We start from the raw sequence: 19074 nt of genomic DNA, 5'->3' as shown, positions 1-19074 counted from the left end.
AAATCTAGTATTCCTGTCTCCTTCCCTAATACAAAGGACTCTAGACTTCTGCCTCCAACAGATTTCCTCCATCAAAGTAACTTTTTCTAATTCACTTCGAACTCTCTCCAACTCCAGCCTTTCCTCCTCCAATAAAGCTCGACTATCCTCCATCATCTCTAAATCACTGAGCTCTTGCCACAATTTTCTCACCCGATCTTCAACATTTCCAAAGACCTCCACATTCCATTTCTTCAAATCATTTTTCAAGAGCTTCAATTTATTGGCCAGAACAAAACTCGGAGCTCCTATGATATTATAAGATTCCCACCAAGACCGCACCCTCTCCACAAAACCCTCATCTTGAAGCCACATATTCTCAAATCTAAATGGCCTCCTACCTCTCTGAAAGGAACCCCCCTCCAGAACAATCGGGAAGTGATCAGATAACAGCCTAGGCAAGCGTTTTTTAGAAACAGATGGAAACTTATCCTCCCAATCTGCCGAAAACAAAAATCTATCCAGCCTAGCCTTCGAAGCAACTTCACGAGTATTAGACCAAGTGAAAGATCCCCCTTGAAGCGGAATATCAATGAGGCCTTGCTCAGAAATAAAATTGGAAAACTCCCGCATAGCAGCAGTAAAGGAGGTAGAACCAGAACGCTCGGATGGAAACCTTACCACATTAAAGTCACCACCCACACACCATGGAACATTCCACCAACTATTCAAACCAAACAATTCCTCCCATAATAACCTTCTGTCTCTCACAGAATTAGGACCATAAACACCTGTAACTGCCCAGACAAACTGATCTGACACATTTGTAAATCTACAAGAAACCGAAAATCGCCCCACAGCTTCCTCCACTTTATTAACAACCCGTGTATCCCACATCAGTAACACCCCTCCAGAAGCTCCACAAGAGCCTAGATAAGACCAATCAACATGTTGACCCCTCCACAAACTGCGAATCACAGCTCTAGTTATCAACTCCATTTTAGTTTCTTGAAGACAAATAACATCTGGCCCCCATCTCCTGACCATATTACGAACCCGAAGCCTTTTATCCCTATCATTCAGCCCTCGAACATTCCAGGAAATAATCTTCAAATTCATTGATGAACCACCACAGCCCGCTCCTTACTTGCAATCCTTGATTTCATTGAACCAACCTCAACATTCATAGAGGTCAATAAATTTTTCAACTCCCGCTGACCTTTCTGCCCCGACTTGCCATGCTTCATTTGATCATCTACTGCCTTGAGCTTTTTATTCTTTTTCCTAGCCTCTATAGCTAGCAGTAGTCCCGTAATCTGCTCCTCAAAACCTTCCAAAGAAGTGCCCACTGATTTTCTAAAAGCCTTAATCCGATTTGTTACCCATTGTGATAAATTATTCCCATCAACTGACTCCTTACACCCAACCCCCAGCTCAGAACTACACTCCAACTCCAAAGGAGCTTCTGTGGCCAAAGGTACCACAACTAAAGGCTTGCCACTACACTCCCAAATCATCGACCTCTCATCAAAATCACACAACTCCTCCTCTGCCTCATTAACAATAGACAACGAATCAACTAACCCATCACAGTCCTCTGCCCAGCTAACCATCTGATCGTCATTGCTAAAAGAATCATTGTCTGTTCCAGTCTCTAGATCAGTAACTGAGCAATCCGACACACTCTCTGGAGATCGATATAGAGATAGCGGAATCACTATTTGTCGACCATCCCGCAATTGTAGCATCCACTCTTTGGAATTACCCCATGATTTATCCAACTCACTGACCAATTCCCTAATAGTAGGAGAGGCATTAAATACCACCTTACAGTCAGAATCCTCATGCCCCGTCACCCTTACCTCCTTACCCAATAATTCATCAGCCTCAACTATCGTCGCCGCCGGAGATGACAACTTCTCCACTAGCTTCGTCACCGCCGGAGATGACGAGTTCTCCACCATCTTATCTACCGGGTCCCCTGAAGGCAACACCCTCGTCTCCGCCGGCTCCAACGAAGGGCATATCGGAGCTAAAGGTGAAGAACCCAGCTCGTCAGTGGCCTGGACCACTTCCGTTGCCGTTACCGGCAAGGTGGGGGACTGGGTAAGCCAGCTCGGGCTCACCTGAATGCTAGACCCACTCCCGCCAGGAACTACCGGTGTCGATACGGAACAGCTCGAACCCAATTCACCCATCGGAGCCATTGCCGTCGACCTTGGTGGTAGGGACTCAAGCACCGAGCTCGCCAGAAACATACTATCACTCGCACCAACCGAGATTGAGCTCAGGTCTGAGGATCTTGACTCTACCTTACCATCCTCAACAATTGGGCCCGTAGAACCTGGGCTGGGCTTATATTGGGAATGCTTGGAGCAAGCCCCTGCCTCAAAAGAAAAAGGGCTATGCAACAGTGGGCCTGAGCAACCCAACCCAGGAGTATGGGCTTCAGAAAGCCCATTTCCCGTTCCCTTAATACCAACCTGGGCAGAAAGTTCCTCACGTGCCACCCACTTTACAGCTTGCTTATCACCCTTGTAACGTTGCCAAGACACCCGCCTCTTACCAAATTCATTTACTTCCACAATCAAACCTTTCCTTAACCAGCTAGACCTCCTAATTTGATGCTCCCTACCAGAACCAAACTCTTTCAAATTCAAATTATTCAATCTGAAATTATTTTGTTCCGGGATTTTCTCCTTAAACTTAGCATCTCCATTAATACCACGGTGGCTCCCCTCCTCACCACCCATGGCAATCGGTATAGTATTATCAACCGGAACTTCAAAAGCCACCACCTGCATCCCAGCTTCGTCTGTCGGAGGCGGCGTTGTGTTCTCCACTACTTTAATCTCCTCTGTCTCTCTAATGGAGGGCTGGTACAAATGCTTCCTTCCTTGCATAGACGCTTTAACCGTTTCAACAAAAGACCGAGAAGGGTGAACCTCTGAACCCAACTTAGACTTGTACGGGAAAGCTTTTGAACCACCCAACGCATAATGAGAAGGTTCCAACATTCTCCTTAATTCAATTCCAAAGGCCCTCCAACCTTGTTGTGCCTTGCCTGCAGGAATAATGATCGATCTTCTCCTCCCGCCAACTTTTAACTCTGTTACTAACAAGTATTGCCCAAACGAGTTAAAGCCCCGTTGCACTGTGTATGCAACGTCTCCTTCCCTGAACGTGAAGAAGTGTTTGGGGTTGACCCCAATCACCGTGTGTTCCAAGCTTTGCATTAACCAACGTGCTGCATTCCTACCCATAAAAACTGATTGCATGAAATACTTCCCCCTTTCAACAATCTTAAGGCAAAAAAAGTTCCCCCCTTCCTCAACCACCAAATGAAACAACTTCGATTCAATAAAAAAACTACGAAATCCACCCATGTCGATCTAAAACAACAATAAAAATTAACCGGAAACAATATTTCTGACTAATTTGAGGTAGCCGGGCCTCTCTTCTTCATTGAAATCTTTAATAAGTGCTTAAACAAGGTGGGACACAGGCAGATATGAGTGCTTGTCCTCAAGCCCTAAACCAGTTAGGAGCATCCTCTTTTTCATTTCAATAAAAGTTTTACTCCAACCATTAATATCATTTGAGAAAAGGTTTCCTTAATGTGGGTCCCACTTAATAAAAAAAATTAGATAAATGAAAAAAAAGGACATAAAGTAGCTCCACAATTTATTTTAATATTTTTTTTTCTCCCTATGAAGCTGGCATCACAGTTTCTAAAGTTCAAAAAAAAATAACATAAAGCTGTAAAAAAGATATAAAAAAAAATTGCCAAAAAAAAGTCAAAAAAGTTGTTGTTAGCGGGCACTTTACGGTGCCTGTCAACGCAACCTCATATAATTTTTAGTAAGTTGCCTGTTAACACAACCCATTAGCACAAAACACAACATGTCACTTTAAAAATCATGAAACTTTTTGCATTCCTAAAGTTATTGGTGCATTTTTAGTCATGGAGATGCATAAAAGAGGAAACCAAACAAGAAAAAGAAAAAGATGAGGGGGGAGGTGATGTTAGGTATGCAAAAAAAAAAAAAAAAAGTTGTGTAGTATGAAGTACCACATCCAAGTTTGTATGTGGAAAAATCAAGATGTATGGCTATACATAGTAGTCTAGTAGAGAGAGCACATTGTGAGTTGTGAATATTTATTTATTTTTAATTTTATGGAAATTGTGAGTTGTGAATTGTCTTTTGAATTGATTGTACCTTCCCATTTTTGTTTTGATTTTATAATTTTTTTCCCTTGAATTGTGTCGCGCAACCACAGGTCCACAGCTAATTGTTATTGTATTTATATGAATTCTAAAAATATTTTAGAGGAAACAATGGACTAAACCAACTAGAAGTTGGTACCATTTTTTAATACATAATTCTTGTAACAATATAATTATCACAGAACTATGAGATATCTTCCCTACTCTACAAGGTTGATAATATGATTATCACCCAGTTTAGTTTTCCAATGAGCTCTAACTCAAATCGCACTTCCTAGCCCTCCAAAAATTGGGGGTGTGGTCAAGGGTTCAAGGGGAGAGAGAGAGAGAGAGATGAGAGATCTATTAGAAATACAACCAGATCTGTGAGAGATCTAAAGCAATTAATTTAACACTGACTTTTTGATAAATAATTGATGTAAAACTAACTTATAGGTTAAGATGGCAATTCCACCATTTTAGTCGCAGTTTGTTTAAAGCATACACATGTATCAATATTTGTCTAGGACTAGGATTTGAACTTTCACTTGGAGAGTTCAAAAGTAGTTAATTGTTTCGACCAAGAGAGCAATAAGTAGCCAGAGAAGATCTAAAAGCAAAAGCAACACCCTTTCAGCCACTGGTTTTGATTACATCCAACATTCCCATGTGGACTGATCTTCACATATTGCATAAAGTTGAGTTTGGTATCATTAATTAGAGACTAGCTTTAAAAAAAAAACAATTATGTTCTTTTATCGCAATGGTGATTTGGCTCAACTGGTTGGGTAGGTCTTTGGTTCAAATCCTAACGAGTGTGCAAGAGAGAGAGAGAGAGAAGTATCCTAAAATTGGTCCTCTAACCAAAAAGTTTGTAAAAGGATGCATCTATATATTACTAAAAGCTGAAGCGTGGCATTTATTGTTGTTGAGCTCCTATTGCGCCACCTCATCGCCACGACATTCACCATATAATTATTATTTATTATTTATTCCTTTTTTTTTTACAAAAAATATATATATAAATAGATTATTGACTTTACATATTCATCTTTGTCGGTTTTAACATCTATATATATATTTTCCAATTTTCCTATAATTTTTTTTACATTCACTTATTTTTTAAATATTTACACTTTCTACAACTTTTCTTCTTTTCTTACCTTTTCATCTCCCCACTACCCAATACTTTAATATTGCTATTCATCTTTCCCTTCATCTTCCTTTATTTGTCTTTTCTTATCTCTTCCCTCTTACTATAAATTTGTCACTCTTTTCCATTTTTTGCATAGTTTTCTCTCACAAAAATGTTCTCTCTCTCTCTCTCTCTCTCTCTCAATGTTTTGGTGGATTTTTATTTTTTTTATTGCATCTCCGCTTTAAGTTGATAAATTTTTGTGTTGTTAAGAACTCTAATATAGGTTGATACGATTTAGTTTTGTGTTTTACGCTATTATTATTATTATTATTTTGCTCTTTGATTGTTAAATTTTATCCGATTACATTATAAAAAATTAAAGATAGTAGATACAAATAAAATAGTATTCCATTACATAGCATAATTTGGATGATTTAGTGTTTATTGTTATATCTTTTAATTTTTTTTTTCTTCTCTTCTATTTTACTCAATATTGAAATTCAACCACATCCTCCTTATCATTAAATTATTTATATTTTCTCACTCTTTTTGCTTTAAAAAAAAATGTAATATCTCACTTAAATTCAAATAAAAGAAAATTGTGCTCATCAAATTGTACTCATTTTTTTTTAACATTTACACTTTTTCCAACCTTTCTCCTTCTCTTTACCTTTTCATCTCCCCAAACATTCTACCTTGATATCACTCTTCCTCTTTCCTTTTATCTTCCTTTATTTTGTTTTTTTTATTATCATCCTCTTAGTATAAATTTGTCATTCACTCTTCCATTCTTTACATAATTTTCTCTCACAAAAAAGTGGTTATTTCCCACTCTTTCTCTCTCAATTTTTTGGTGGATTTTTATTTTTCTTGCATCTCTTTTTTAGCTTGATAAAGTTTTGTATTCTTTAAAAATCTATTTTGGTTGATGGGATTTAGTTTTGTGTTTTAAGTTTTATATTTTATTTTTTTATGACTTTAATTGTTAAATATTATCATATTGCATTATAAATAATTAAAAATAGTATATAAGAATGTACTATTATTATATTACATAGAATTATTTGGATAAGTTAGTGTTTATTGTTATTGTGAGGGCCAGTTAATCAGGAGGTACTGTTAAGGCTGTACTAACTGGACCTATGGCCCAATCCGATGACATTAGACCATCCAAGGATGACCAGATAAGATTTTAAGGGGAGCGGAGTAAAGAGAAAAGTAGAGATAATATGAGATAAGTCTAACGAATGTCTGAGGAGAAAAGTCATCTCGGCAACGAGGGTCCGAGGTCAGTAAGAGTGTCATATCATCATGGACTTTCTTCGAAGTTACATCACAACTAAGAGTTAGATGTTGGACAAGGGGTAAGAAAGGAGAAGGGCAACAAATATCTTCAAAAGCTACTACATCCGCATTAAATGCCTCTCAACCAACTCTTTGGCCGCATTAATGTGGAGGTGATGCCTGAACAGTGGTCAAGCAGCCTTATAGCTATTAGTTGATGGTTCTGGGAGGTGTTGAATGGGACAGGAAAAAGTTCCCAGAATCTGACCTACACGTGTATGGTAGGGATGATACCAAGATTGTAGTATATAACATGGAAAGATGTACTAAAAAAGGGATCAGAGGAGAAATCAAGCCAATTTTGACAATAAAACTGTGAACTCTTGTAACTTTGTTGATAAACAAGACAATATAATATAAGCTCCTCAGGCCGCTCCAAGGACAGACTTTCTCATCTTACTTGTGTTTAATAACCTTAAATTAGCAAATTTTATCGTTTTTCTTCTGGAGTAGATCTAGTTCTTTCATCCACGCTCTACAAATTTATTGTTTGGGCTTCTTGGGCTTAAACCCAATCCTATATTGGGTCCAATCCAATTTCAGTCCTTACAGTTATGTATTTTTTTTTTTTTTTTCTCATATCATTTTATTTAACATTTAAATTCAGTCACATCCACCATATATATCATTAAATTATTTATATTTCCACTCCTTTTTTATTTTAAAAAATTTAAAATATAATATTTTGCCAAAATTAAAAAAATAAAATTGTCCACATTAAGTGGAGTAATGCTAGGGAAACACTCATTCTCACACCCAATGCATCAAAGAAAGAATGAGATACAAAACAAATCAATTTAGAAACACTAAATTAAAAAAAAAAAAAAAAAAACTAATAATGCATATTTAATGTCATAGAATCATCGTCAAATTTTGGAAAACGATAGGTTGCCAATGGAGAGAGAGAGAGAGAGAGAGAGAGAGAGATGGTATAGAAAAAAACCAATACAAAGTAATAAAGAGTAGATAAAGAAAAAAAACTAAACGTCAATTAGTAATTGTTGATTGGAAAACAAAGAGGTTGTAAGGAGAAGTAAAAAATAAAATAGAGATTACCGTGTGGAGAACATTAAAAACTTTACAGTGTAGTAACATAAACCATTAAATTCACTTAAGAAATTAAATCAACAATCAACAATTAAATACAGTCATAGTACTAAATTTAAATTTAAAACTAATCAAACTCTAACTATGGAAACCATATTAATCATAACTAAAAAAGAGGTGTTCTCTGATAGTAGTAGAAATTAGGCGAAACTACACTATTGGTCCTTGAAGTTTGCCCTGTGTGCACAATTGGCCCCTTAAGTTTGAAGCGAGCACAATTAGTTCCTTAAGTTTTAAAACTGAGTTGTATTAGTCATTTTACTAACTGCTATTAGTGGTGTTACTTATGTGGTTAACGGAACAATGACTTGGAATTTTTTTAACGATGTGGCATGTTTTTAATTAAATAGTTAAAAAAAATAGTTTCCACATTAGATGAAATTGAAATCATATTGACCCGATTAAAAACAAATCCGATATTTATTTTTCCACAAAAATTTAAAAAAAAAATAGTTGATATTTAAAATCAACTAGGTGTTCATGGCTAACGGAACTCTCTGTTTTTTAATAAAAATACACCAATCCTACCATTCAATATGAAAATTTGGCAACTGGGTGTTCATCAATAACTGGGATAGTAATTGAGAAAGAGTCAAAAGGGCATCACAAAATTCATCTTGATAATTATTCACCAATCCTATGATTCAATATTAAAATCTGACAAATGGGTGTTCATCAAAAACTAGCAGAGTAATAGAGAAAAGGCCAAATGGGCATGGAGTACGTACCCATGTTGATCGTAGCCCACACCCATTTCCACGAACAAGAGATTCATGGGTGGGCAAGAGCCGCTACTGCTTGTGCTTGTGCTGGTGCTCGTGGAGGTACTTTGGTCGACTTCCATGGCTACTGATGTGGCTTTGGATTGCGGAGTTGGAGGAGGTTGGATTTTAATTTTGGAAACTATTTTTTTTTTTAATTTTTTAATTAAAAACATGCCACATCATTAAAAAAAAAATGTCAAGTCATTGTTCCGTTAGCCACGTACGTAACACTGTTAACAACAGTAATTAGTAAAAGAACCAATACAACTCAGTTTTAAAACTTAAGAGACTAATTGTCAGTTTTAAAACTTAAGAGACTAATTGTGCTCATTTCAAACTTAAGGGACTAATTGTGCACACAGGGCAAACTTCAGGGACTAATAGTGTAGTTTCACCTAGAAATTACATAAGAAATAAAGTTAGAAAATTTAAAAATCCTTTTTTTGACATTTCATTTAACCTTATTTATAATATATATATATATATATATATATATATAATTTTCATACACTATTACTTTCGAAAATCTAATGAACAATGCTACCTCTCATTTATCGTCTTTGTTATGCAGATCATCAGTTAGTAAATATAAGATAATAGAAAGAAGCGTTATAAATGAGATCACTAAAAAATATATATATAATTAATTAGCTACTATCATTATGGAGTAGTAGTCTATAATTTTACTCATCCAAAAAATGGAATATATAGAGTTTTCTTAAAGGTATGTGTAAAGATTCATTATGTGTGTGTAAAGGTAAAAAAAAAAAAGAAGAAGGTATATTTAAGGTTTTTATTAACTTAAAAATTAATGAAAAACTAATGGTTAATAGCTAAAATTATAGTATTAATAAAATATTTAATGAGACCATCCTAAAAAAATTATCACGCGCAACGCGCAGGTATGTGACTAGTTTTAATTATTCTGGGAAAAAATTAGCTAAAGAATAAAGACATTAGGTCAACATCAGTACCAACTAAAATGAAAAAGATCATATATAAACCTACACATAAATGCCCTCAAGGCTTCTTCCAAAATGTAATGTCTAACATGATAATACATTGTCTAAATTAACAATTCACTGTCTTTTTCCTTCTATGAAATAGAACAAATTAAGATAAAGAAAATCTTACCAATACCAATTCGTTCACCAATCCGTAGATCCTCCCGTGGAATTTCCCATTCTGCAACCTCCCTGAGCACTGGGTTAACACCCTCGCTGTGAGTATCACATGCAATGCGGAGGCAACTGCTGGCCATTTCTATTGCAGATTCTTCGCCTGATTCAATGTCATTAAATAATCCTCCAATATTATCCTGAAAACACTGTTTATCATCACTCGATGGTGCAATATTACGTTGTCTTTTGCAAGATTCAGCTGCAGTGGCCAAAAAGATTCATGAATTTGTCAAAGGCCAAGTTTTAATTATTCAAGAGAAAAAGAATCAAGATATTCAGTCAACTTCACTACCAATGAAAATGGAGGAAACACACACACACGTAACAGTAACATGTCTTCATGGAAAAAGTGAGAAAACATGATATTTTTTTTCTTATTCCAAAACTCCATGTCTACCATGATAATTCATCATCTAAATTACCAATTCACCCTTTTTTTCTCCTCTATTAAACTAAATAATTCAGATAAAGCAAAATCTTACCAATACCAATTCGTTCACCATTTCGTATATCCTCCCATGGAAAATCCCATACTAGAACCCCCCTGAGCACTGGGTTAATACCCTCACTATGACTATGAGCATCAACACGGGTACCACTGTTGGCCTTTTCAATGAATTTCGTAGCAGATTCATTTCCCAAATCAATGTCATTAGAAAATCCTCCAATCTTATCCTGAAAGCAGCGTTTTTCAGTATTGTCACTGAATGGGGCTGCAGTGTCCAAAAATGATTCAAGAATGCGTTCCTCATTCAAAGCTCTTGCATCCATTTGAAACGGATTAGAAGTAACCATATTTACACCTGTAGCATCGGTCCGGAATTTTTCATTAGTTCCAGTACCAACAAGCACATATCCCTCAGATGTAAATTCAGAGTCGGATGGAATGGTATTTGTCTCCAATTCTTTATTTTGTTTGGCTAACCTCTCTGCAGACAGTTTTTGTTTCCCATCACAATTAACATTGTTCAAAGGCTCCAGCTCATGGCTTGACAAAACCTTATAAGGATTATTATCTACATTTTTACCAATTGCCATATCAATATGTTCAAGCATTTCCTGCTCACCCAGATCATGTGGATTTATGTCCAAAAACAAATCTGGAGGAGGAGACGCACCACTCTCTAACAGAACTGCATGTAGTTTCTGTTGAAATATCAGTCAAGCTGTCAAGCTGTTCAGTCAAGTTGCAAGTCGTTTAGGTGTTTTTTTTTTGTTGTCACTACTATGCTACATGCAGTTTTATATTTACTGTTATTTGTTGCTTAATTCATCACGTGTTGATCATGTGAATTAGTTATTAATTTGTTAAGTAATTAATGACTCAATGTATATAAACTAATCAATTCTTAATAATATTCAAGCAGAGCATTATTCATTCAGTTCTCTCTCTTCCAAACTTCTCTCTCTCTCCCAATTTCAATATGGTATCAGAGCGAGTTGGCTCGGTGTTTTCCATCGATTCCTAACTCATCCTCCATTGTTGGGCTTTTCTTGAAGCTTTCTTCACTCTGTATTTCCTTATTCTTTCATTGATCTCTCTTGCAAAGTTTCTTTAATTCTTTGCTTTCTCTGATTCTTGAAACTGAGTTCTCTGTAAAACCTAGTTCAAGCTTCTTCAATGGCTTCCGCATCTGCCAATACAGATTCTGTATCATCAACCATGGATTCAATCGATCCAATTTTCCCTGCTTGGAAGAAATGCAACAAAATGGTCCTTTCTTGGTTGATCAATTCGATGTCCAAGGATTTGATTTCAAGTGTGATTTACTTGAATACTGCGCAAGAAGTTTGGACAAATCTCAAAAACCGATTCTCTCAGAGCAATGGCCCTAGGGTTTTTGAATTGCGAAGAATGGTGAGTACTCTCTCTCAGGATAATCTCTCTGTGAGTAGTTATTACACGAAATTCAAGGTAATCTGGGATGAATTGGTCAATTATAAGCCAATTCCCTCATGTTCTTGTGGTATTTGCACCTATGGTTCAATGGTTGCTCGGGTTGAGTATTAAGAAGAGGAGTGTACTATGAATTTTCTGATGGGGCTTAATGATTCTTTTGCAACTGTTAGGGGACAGATCCTACTGATGAAGCCCTTACTTTCACTGAATCAAGTCTTCTCTCTCATCACTCAAGAAGAGAAGCAAAGAAGAGTTGGTTCCAATGCCATTGCAGTTGAATTTGCTGCACTCTTCTCTAGAGGTCCTAATAATTCATCTAACAAGGGCAATTATACCAACAAGCCTAATAGAAAAAGGGAAAGACCAATGTGTTCACACTGTGGGATTCTTGGCCATGTGGTGGACAAATGCTACAAGATTCATGGTTACCCTCCTGGGTATAAGAACAAAGGCAAGGGGCACTTAGCCAACCAGGTTTCAATGGGTTCCAATCTAAATCACACAGATACTATGGAGGAGTTGACCACAGTGGCGCTCACTTCTTCTCAATGTCACCAGCTCATGTCCATGTTGCAAGCCCATACCTTGGGATCACAAGGAAATCAAGATTCTTCTCTTGGAACTCATCAAGCTACCACACTCATCAGTCATACTGCTCCTATCACCAAGTCCTTGCCACGTGGTACTTTTCACACTGCAGGTATTTTACCTACACCTAATAGTGACATTTTAGATAAACCTGAATGCTTAGACTCTATTAATTCCCTGCCTCTTTGTTTGCATTCATCCACCAACTTAGATCACTAAATTTTTTCTTCCAATCTTGTCATTCCACCTACCTTGTTACCTAATGAATGGATTATTGATAGTGGTGCTACTGACCACATGGTACATTCCATTTCATATCTTACCAAAATTACTTCTGTAGCTCACATCTCTGTCAAACTTCCTAATGGTGAATCTATCTTAGTCACTCATGTTGGTCAAGTGCAGTTATCATGTGATTTGGTCCTTGACAATGTCTTGTGTGTTCCTTCCTTTTCATTCAATCTTATTTCCATTGGGAAATTAACACATTATCTGAGGTGTTGTTGCATTTTTCTCTCTCAATTCTGCTTTATACAAGACTTACTCCAGTGGAAGACGATTGGTTTGGGTAGAAAGCATGGTGGCCTATACATACTACAGCAAACCAACTCTGCCAAACTTTCTATCCCAATTCAATTTTCCAATTTCACGCCCACTGTTCTCTCACATCCTGGTGTTTACTCTCCTTCCTCTGTTGTTGCTGATTGTAGTCTTGTCTCATGTAATAACACTAATGTTTCAAATTCTTTTTTGTGGCATAATAGAATGGGTCATCCTTCTTCATCTAGGTTGCACTTGATTAGCTCAATAATTCATGATGTAATTTTTTGTGATAAAGAGCTTCCTGTTTGCACTATTTGTCCTTTAGCCAAACAAAAAAGGCTTCCTTTTCCTAATGAGAATAACATTTGTTCTTCCATTTTTTATCTTGTTCATTGTGATATTTGGGGACCATTTTCTGTTCCTTCTATTAATGGTTTTAAATACTTTCTGACCATTGTTGATGATTGTAGTAGATATACTTGGGTATATTTGCTGAAATTCAAATCTGATGCTAGAACTGTTATTCAGTCCTTCTTTTCTTTTGTTGAAACTCAATTTCACCTCAAAATTAAAACCTTGAGATCAGATAATGGTCCTGAATTTCATATGCCTCAATTTTTCTCTTCCAAGGGTACCTTACATCAACTGAGTTGTGTAGATACACCTCAACAGAACTCAGTTGCTGAAAGGAAACACCAACATATTCTAAGTGTTGCTAGAGCCCTTAGGTTTCAAGCTAATCTGCCTTTGAAGTTCTGGGGAGATTGCATCCTTACAGCAGTTTACCTTATTAATAGGTTACCTAGTCCTTTGTTGAATAATTAAACTCCCTATGAAATCCTTTTAGGTACTGTTCCTTCTTACTCTCATCTTAAAGTCCTAGGTTGTCTGTGCTTTGCATCTACTCTCTCTAGGAATAGATCTAAATTTAATCCTAGAGCCCCTCCCTGTGTCTTTCTTGGTTATCCCTATGGTGTCAAGGGATATAAATTGTTCAATCTTGACACCAAATCCATTTTCTTGTCCAAAGATGTTGTCTTCCATGAACACATTTTTCCTTTTCATTCCATGGATTTTCATCTTAACTATGCTTCTAACTCTCAACCACTTTTTGGTGGTTCTTTGTTTCCACCTCCCACCTTCATTTTTGATGATTCACCAATGGAAGTTTCTGACACAATAATTGACACTTATACACCTCACATACCTCCACATGCAATACCAGACCATCCTATCAATCCTAACCCTAGTCTAGTCACACTTGCTCCACCTGACCAGCCTGTACAACCTATCCAATCTATCCAGTCTATCCAACCTGCCCAACCAACACCCAAAAAATTCTCCAGACCTCATAAAGCACCTGCTTACCTTCAGGATTTCCATTGTCAACTTGCCTCAACCAAACCCCTACCCTTACCTACTACCCCTTTCCCTATTGAATCTGTCCTTTCCTATGATAGGCTATCTACCCCTCATAGAGCTTTCACTATTGCTCTCTCTGTTTGTGATGAGCTTAAGTCCTATGCTGAGGTTGCAAGAGATCCTACGTGGCAGGTAGCCATGTCTGATGAGATACAGGCACTTGAAATAAACAATACTTGGCAGCTTACACCTTTGCCAGCTAGTAAGGTTCCTATAGGTTGCAAATGGGTCTATAAAGTCAAACATAGAGCTGATGGGAGTATTGAAAGGTTTAAGGCTAGACTGGTAGCAAAAGGTACACTCAACAGGAGGGTTTGGATTACTATGAAACCTTTAGTCCAGTTGTGAAGTTTGTCACTGTTAGGACTATACTGGCTGTTGCAGCTGCTCTTAATTGGCATTTGGTCCAGTTGGATGTTAATAATGCTTTTTTGCATGGAGACCTTGATGAGGAAGTATACATGCTACCTCCACCTGGTTTTGGTAGCAAAGGGGAGCCTAATTTAGTCTGCAAACTCACCAAGTCCTTGTATGGACTAAAGCAGGCCAGCAGACAATGGTTTTCAAAGCTCTCAATCACAATCATCAACCATGGATTCACTCAGTCCAAATCTGATTACTCTATGTTTACAAGAGTTCATAATGATGTTATCATTGTTATCTTAGTGTATGTTGATGATATTTTGGTAGCTAGCAACAACCTTGAAGCTGTTTCAGAGTTCAAACAATTTCTTCATGATCAATTTAAGCAAAAGGATCTTGGTCCTTTGAAATATTTTCTGGGATTAAAGGTGGCTCGATCCTCCACAGGCATAAGTGTTTGCCAAAGAAAATATGTTTTAGAGCTTCTAGCAGAAACTAGACAACTAGCAGCCAAGCCTATTAAATCACCTATGGAGCAACAAACCAAGCTGTCAAACTATCATGGAGACTTGTTAACAGATCCTTCTCAATATAGGAGACTTGTTGGGAAACTGTTGTATCTAACACTGACCAGACTAGATATTTCATATAGTGTGCATCAACTGAGTTAGTTTCTTGCATAGCCTAGACAACCACATCTCCAAGCAGCCAACAAAATCCTTAAGTATCTAAAAGGGACTCTTGGACAAGGTCTCTTTTTCTCAACAAACTTAGATTTACACTTGAAAGGTTACTGTGATGCTGATTGGGCCAGCTGTCCTGATACAAGGAGGTCTATCACTGGATTTTGTGTATTTTTGGGTGAGTCCTTAATTGCTTGGAAGTCCAAGAAATAGCACACTGTGTCCAAGTCCTCTGCAAAATCGGAGTACAGATCTATGGCTGTTGTTGTCAGTGAGTTTGTATGGTTAAAAGGCTTGCTTAAAGACCTGTCAATCAACCATGATCATCTTGCTCTTCTGTACTGTGACAGTAAAGTTGCAATCCACATAGCAACCAACCCGGTCTATCATGAGAGGACTAAGCAAATAGAGCTTGACTGCCATTTTGTGAGGGAGAAGATACAAGATGGTTTAGTCAAGACCTTTCATGTTTCAACTAAGCACCAATTGGCTGATTTACTTACAAAACCTCTGGGACATCAACAGTTTAGCAACTTACTATGCAAGATGGGCATGAGCAACATATATGCTCCATCTTAAGGGGGAGTGTTGAAATATCAATCAAGCTGTCAAGCTGTTCAGCCAAGCTGCAAGTCATTTAGGTGTTTTTTTTTTTTGTTGTCACTGCTGTGCTACATGCAGTTTTATATTTACTGTTATTTGTCGCTTAATTCATCACATGTTGATCATGTGAGTTAGTTATTAGTTTGTTAAGTTTGTTAATGACTCAATGTATATAAACTAATCAGTTCTTAATAATATTCAAGCAAAGCATTATTCATTCAGTTCTCTCTCTTCCAAACTTCTCTCTCTCTCTCCCAATTTCAATAGTTTCTGCGCAAATTCTGGGTTCTTTGCTGCACTAATTACATACTTTGAGACATTCTTAACTTTCTTTTTTTGTGCACACGATGCTTTTCCATATTTGCCAGATAAGCTTTCACATGATTAATGCGGTGATGGAAGAAGCTTCTCACACTGGTGTTCAAATCCCTCACTTTGGTTTTCTTTTGTTTGGAAGCCTACAACAGAAGCTTCATCTGACTTTGAACTGCCATCTTTGAAAACTCTATCAAGATCAGGTGGTACAGCTAGTGTTCTAATTCCTTCATCATTCACTGAACATATATCTTTGCGTGTTCCTATGACATCTGCAAAGCTCCTTACAGCAAAGCCTGGATTTGGAAGATGACTGCTCAGTACTTCAGCAGGAATTAGGGCGCCAGGAGCACCCATGAGATCAATAATATATTCACTGCATTGAATCAGCAAATTAATTACATACTGACAAATTGTTCCCTAACATCTTAAAGCTTGTTGTATTTTCTTTAGTTAGGCAGCATATATGCCTGAATTGGTTGGAGAAAAATGGAAAACATAGAGCATACACCTTTTGAAATCAAGAGTTCAAATCGAACAACTTAAGAAGAGTCAACAATCTGAACCCGAATCACTGCAGTTAAAATACACAACTGGTAGATGAATGTAATTTGCCAGAAATATTTATTGGTGCTTTGTACTGTATGAGAAACAGCAGCAGCATGTATCAAAGGAGTAATGTCAATAGTAATTTTGAAGGGACCATCTAAAAGGTGTGCAGCTACTATCCAAAATCTAGATGTTAGCTTGTATAGGGATGCATGTGCTACTTCATTGCCTCATTTACCCCTTTCTTTTCCTGTTTTGACCCTAAAGCACAATTGGGTACAAAATAGGGAGGAGCAGTCACATGCCTATAAGCCCTCTGCCACCCCCACCCCAATGAACATGGGCTTCATCCCTTGCCCCAAGTACAACCCCCCCAAAACCACCCTAAAGATTTTACCTGCACCTTATGCAGTCACTCTTGTTCAAGTTTGACACAGCATTATGGGTTTAATAACTATAACAAAAACAAAATAACAAAAAAAAAAAACATGCATAACATATGTGATACCAATTTAAAGTGCCCACATCAAAAAAAAAAAAAAAAAAAAAAAAAAAAAAAAAAAAAAAAACTTTATCTTAATCCTCAGAAAATTTTATATTTGAAGAATTGAAACATCATGACTGGAGGTTATCACCTTCCATCATCAATTTTGACGAATCACAACTCCATCATCAGTGCCAGTGTAGTAGCTTCCTTTGACCCGCATACATGGAAGATTAATCCTATCAGCTAGTACCTGGCACCACAAGCATCAAATAAATAACTTCTTGCCAAAATTCTTTCCCAGAAGATGAGACACATTCTATAATCTTAAAAAAACAAGTAGTAACTAAACAGGGAGCATTTTCCAAATAAAAGAAGAGGGCAATTTTGATAAAAATTAAGCAATCAAGAGCCTAAGGTTAGTTAACAGGTGCAAATATTTTATTCATAATTCAGTAAATATAAGGTAAGTCCATGAATTCATTAAAAAAATAAAAGGTAAGTCCATGATGTTTAACCTTAAATAGCAAGGCCCTGTGGCGGGAAAGTCCAATATCAAGACGTCCAAGGGGAAGAATAATAGTGTTAGAGAATTCCGCAACTCATAACTTCTCATGATCCACCTTCTCAACATTTGATCAGCATCGCCAACCGGACCACCCATTCTATCAACAACAAGATCAGCAATTTTCTGAATTAGGCCACTTAATATCAGACCATGTTTAGAAACTTGACACTCCAGGGATATGGCATATGCTGTCTTCTCAAGCTTTTGAAGTTCAAGATCAACCAAGCGGTTTACTAAAATAACTTCATAGTCAACATTATCTGAAATGTTTATTGCTTGAAGATCCACCAACAACGGCATCGTCCCTTGTGTGTCCAAATTTGAGGTAATGCCATATACATCATAAAATCCATCCATCACTTTTTCATGATAATTTACAACATTATTGCTCTGCAATGCAATAGATATAAAAATTTAGTAAAAACCTCTCCCCACTTATCAAAAAACAATATTGAAAATGAACCATCCAATCACATGGGAAAGTCATGACAAGACATTGATATTTGACTAAGATTTTCACAATCCAAGTTCCTATAAGGCAAGAACTCCACTGAAATAGGTGCAAAAGGCAAGCATATTTATAATGAAGAAGCCACATCAATGCGAAACTCAACCTCAACTTCTCAGTGACCAAAGTTTAGAAAAAAGAAAACAACGAGCCCATTGAAAAAAGCTTCAGTTACCATAACCAATCTTTTCCCGAATACGGATATGACGAATTTTTTTACCAAGGTTTCTCTTGCGGCTAGGGTTAGGGCTCCTCACCCTGTCGCTTGTAGAATTTGTCCCTAACGCCGTTTAGGTTTCTTGTTCCCTTCAGTCCCCTGGTCTGGTAGGACGGTGAGTTCCGTTGTGTTAGTGGGTTTCTCTCTTTGTTCTAATTCTTGTTTCCCTCATGGCAACTATGGAAGACCTGTGGGTTTGTTTTTCCCTGACAGAGGAAGAGGAGGGTGGTGCTGAAGTACCAAGACAGAAAGAGGAAGTAGTGCATCGACTGGCTGGAAAATTCTTCACGAAGCGGGTGTTGAACGTAGACGCGGTGGCTCGGACTTTCAAACCGCTGTGGAGAGTTAGTGGTGAACTTAAGATTAGAGACTTGGGTGAGAATATACTGCTGTTTGAGTTTAATGATAATTTAGACATGGAGCGCGTACTTGAGTTCAAACCATGGTCCTACGACAAAAGTATTGTGGCGTTTCAACGAGTTCAGAGTATGGAGTCAATACCTTTTCTTGAATATGCCAATGTCAATATTTGGGTGCAATTCCATAATATCCCATTGAAGAACCTAACGTATGAAACCGATGAACTGATTGGTAGGACGATTGGAACAGTG

At 37.2% G+C, this 19074-nt stretch overlaps 1 pseudogene; it reads right to left on the bottom strand.

The window, feature by feature from the left end:
* Nucleotides 1-16014: 16014 nt before the first annotated feature.
* On the bottom strand, nucleotides 16015-18146 carry LOC126716164 (probable serine/threonine-protein kinase SIS8; annotated as a pseudogene).
* Nucleotides 18147-19074: the final 928 nt, after the last annotated feature.

The sequence above is a fragment of the Quercus robur genome, chromosome 2 (assembly GCF_932294415.1).
Source record: "Quercus robur chromosome 2, dhQueRobu3.1, whole genome shotgun sequence".
NCBI classification, from domain to species: Eukaryota; Viridiplantae; Streptophyta; class Magnoliopsida; order Fagales; family Fagaceae; genus Quercus; species Quercus robur.
Note: the sequence above shows the minus strand (reverse complement) of the source record. Positions and strands in the feature narration are given on the sequence as shown.